This window comes from Budorcas taxicolor, chromosome 13, assembly GCF_023091745.1.
Source record: "Budorcas taxicolor isolate Tak-1 chromosome 13, Takin1.1, whole genome shotgun sequence".
Classification (NCBI taxonomy): Eukaryota; Metazoa; Chordata; class Mammalia; order Artiodactyla; family Bovidae; genus Budorcas; species Budorcas taxicolor.
In genome coordinates this window covers 59,164,592-59,168,305 of record NC_068922.1, presented here as the reverse complement: position 1 = coordinate 59,168,305, position 3,714 = coordinate 59,164,592, and the positions used below count along the sequence as shown (strand labels likewise).

At 44.4% G+C, this 3,714-nt stretch overlaps 1 non-coding gene across 1 annotated transcript; it reads left to right on the top strand.

Annotated features, from left to right (window-relative positions):
• Positions 1–1,941: 1,941 nt before the first annotated feature.
• On the top strand, positions 1,942–2,014 carry TRNAC-GCA (transfer RNA cysteine (anticodon GCA)). Its single transcript has one exon. It is a non-coding gene; the product is annotated as a tRNA-Cys (tRNA).
• Positions 2,015–3,714: the final 1,700 nt, after the last annotated feature.

The following is a 3,714-nucleotide window of genomic DNA, read 5'->3' as shown; positions in this document are numbered from 1 at the left end:
GTCACCTGGTGACCTTCTCCAAGAGGGGAACAGCATTTCTTCTCTAAACATCTACTCTGGGCTGAATACCCTGAAGCCAATAGGAGCAGAGTCCAGAGGGCCTCCTTCCATTCTCCTCTGGACCAAAATCTCTTCAGCACCATCTGTCCGACCCACAGGTTAGTCAGTTCCTTCCCAGCCTGTGTGGAACCCTGGCTTCTGTTCTAGCATTTCTCCTCTTAGCAATCCCTCCCTGCTTCCCTTCCCTCTTTAATTCCCTCCTTCCTTTTCTCCCTCCCTTCCCTCTGTAATCGTTCATTTAAAGCTATAGGCCCTGCCAGCATACACTTTGTATGTTTGGGGATTTTGTCAGTTCTGTGAACATTATCCGCTGAACTGCAGTAGAACTTGGCACATAGGAGGGCCTCAAAACATTGTTGGATAGATGTGTAGCTCCCACTAGACTAGAGGTCACAGAAGAGTGGGTTCCTTACCTGCCAACAGCAGGGCAGAGATGCTCGTAACTACGCCTGTCTGCTGGAGGAATGAATGTCTCCAAGAGCCTCTCACTTGCTGATTAAAAAGAGGGCTACCAACTTGGCAGGTGCACCTAGGAGGTGAACTTGAGTGAATAAGGGGTACAGGGAGGTGGCTGAGAGTGGGAGGGGTGAGGGGGTGGTGGGTCAGCCAGTGGTCCTCTGAGGAGCAGGTTTGGCTGTGGACAGAGCGGCCTGTGCTCTGAGGATAAAGAGAACGCAGCCGTGATTTTAGTAACCAATATTGTACAACGCTAACATTGGCCAGGCTTAGGGATCTTAGTTCCCTCACCAGGGATTGAGCCCTGGCTCTGGGCAGTGAGAACTCAGAGTTCTAACCACTGGATCGCCAGGGAATTTCCTAGGCATTATTTTAAACCCTCTTCATACACGCTATCTCATATCCTCACCCCTAGGAGGTAGGCACTATTATCTCCATTGTGCAGATGGAAACACTGAGGCACTCAGAGTTGAGGCAGAGTCAGGATTTGGAGCAGACACAGCGGCACCAAAGGCTGTGGTCTCCACCAGGTCTTCCCCTCTTACTGGAGGTCAGGGTGTGGTACATTCCGGGATGTGCAGGGCACCACCAGACTTCCACCTGCCCTAAATGCGATAGGAAATGAAAGGTGTTTGGACATCTTGTTTTCTCGTGTTCGGTATGGTGAGACATGAACCGCCCCTAGGAGAAAGGGGTGATTTGCTTGTTTGGATGGTGTGGGGCTGGGGAAGTCTTGGTTTCAGGTAATCACGTCTTACAGGGCCTCAGCATTTTCCTGAATATAATATTTATAATCTAATCCTTTAGGTGAGGGAGGGGACATAACAGGAAGAAACAATAAAATTCTTTTAAAAAAAAATCATGTTCAACTTCTTTGCTTCTTCTTCCCCAGGTCCCAAATACATATAACTGATAGAATTTTTATAACTTTGTCTGCATGAATGAAAAACTGTTTCTTTAAAACAAAGAGCCTACATGAATGGTTTCGAGCAGGGAAAATTGCTTGTTTAAAAGGTCAATATGTGTGACAAGATTAAAGCACATCCTTTCAACACAGAAAGAGTTTAGGTGACCGTGCACCACAAAGACGGATGGAGGACCCCCTAAACGATGCAGTTATGGTTTTGGAACATGTGCAGTTGATTCATTATATACAGTTTCTGGGTCTCACATATGAATGGGGAAGAAATAATTTCACACTTGTTTTCCTATGAATCATTTAAGCCGGTGGGTCTCAAGGAGCTAGAGAATCAACTGAAGGCTGGGTCCAGGCAGAGGTTGCTGGCTCTGCCCACTGAACTCCAGATTCAGTGGGTCTTGGGTGGGACCCCCAGACTTCGAGTTCCTAGGTGATACTCACCTTCCTGATCCTGGACTTCACTTTGGGAATCACTGTTTTATGCTATGTCTGAGATCCTAATAGTTTCCCTGGTGGCTCAGACGGTAAAGCGTCTGCCTGCAATGCAGGAGACCCAGGTTCGATCCCTGGGTCAGGAAGATTCCCTGGAGAAGGAAATGGCAATCCACTCCAGCACTCTTGCCTGGAAAATCCCATGGATGGAGGAGCCTGATAGGCTCCATGGGGGTCCATGAGGTCGCAAAGAGTTGGACAAGACTGAGCGACTTCACTTTGAGATCCTAATAAAAAATAGCTTTTCAATGGACAAATAAATGAAAATGAACTTCGTTATTACAGGTCTGCTTATGCAGCCATGGAACATTTTTCAGCAAAATGAAAACTCATTATTGTCAAATTGGATAAACTAGGGCAGGGTAGTGCTCTGAATCTTCTTTGAGCATATCAAAGCTTCTCATGAAAAGAAAATGGCAAATATATATTCTAAACAATATATTGTCATTTTCTTGACAATATATTGTCAAGATATGGTACACAATATTTTCAGTTCTTAGTTTTTTAATATTTATTTATTTATTTGGCTGTGCTGGGTCTTAGTTGCAGCATGGGGGATCTAGTTTCCTGATCAGGGATGGAACCCAGGTCCCCTGCATTGGAAGCATGGAGTCTTAGCCATTGGCCCACCAGGGAAGTCCCTCCAGTTCTCCAGTTCTTAGTTTTGGAGGCTACAGATTTTGTTAAGTGAGAAAAAAAAATATATATATATATATATATATATCTTTAAGATTTTTTGTTGGCATTCCTGGTATTAAAGAGGACTTCAAAACTGATATTTATTTTATATTATAGAGTGGATCTAAAGAGTAGTATCTTTTCTTCTTTTTAGGTTCTGGTTTTAATCTGCCATGGATTTTTGCTGGCTAGGTTCCCCTTCAGATCCTTAGGTTGCCATGGTGCCATTTTGGCTTTTTTAATGTTGTTGTTTTCGGGCCGACAGCCCCACTGAAATGAGTTCTTACATGCAGAACTCAAGTGCTTGGCACCAGGTTCAGGAAAGCCAACGTTTGTGTGCCACGTGAGGGAGATGCCAGGGTTAAACTGGAGATACTGCAGCCTGATTTGTAGGATTTAAACGAGAGGGCAGAGGAGAAAGGACACAGGTGGCTGCCTGTTTGCTGAGCGCTCCTGCTGAATGGGGTCTCGCTCCAGCTTCCTTGAAGACCCCACTAGTAGAAGCTGTCTAAAGAGACCCTGGGGTGGTTGACACCCTCTCCAGGTGCCAATATTTCATAATTATGTTTTGTGACAGTACAAGATGCTTCAGCTCCTGAGGTCAAATAAATACATTCGGGCATTCACAGTGGTTGTTGCATTTTTGAAAAAACTTATAAAAGTTATGTAAGCATAGCAGTAATAACAAAAGAAAACCAGAGACACAACAATAATCTTCCTTTCTGGTTTAAATTTTGAAACAAAACCAGGATGTTAACAGTGATTAGTGTGTTCATTTTTAAAAAATATTAAGGCAGGAATTCCCCAGTGGGCCAGCAGTCAGGAGTTGGCATTGTCACTGCTGAGGGCCCAGGTTCAATACCTGGTTGGGGAACTAAGACCCCACAAGTTGTGTGGTGCAGGCAAAAATAAATAAATAAAATAAAAAATAATTAATACCAGACACATTAATTGCACCCCTACCCACAGGTGGGAACAAAACCCCAAGCAGAATGAAGTAAAAAAAGGTCAGCTCTCTCTCCATAACCTTCCCCCAACAAGTCCCATCCTATTTCTTGGGTGTAACTATACCCCAAAATGTGGCCTATGACCTTTTCACTATTCAGGTG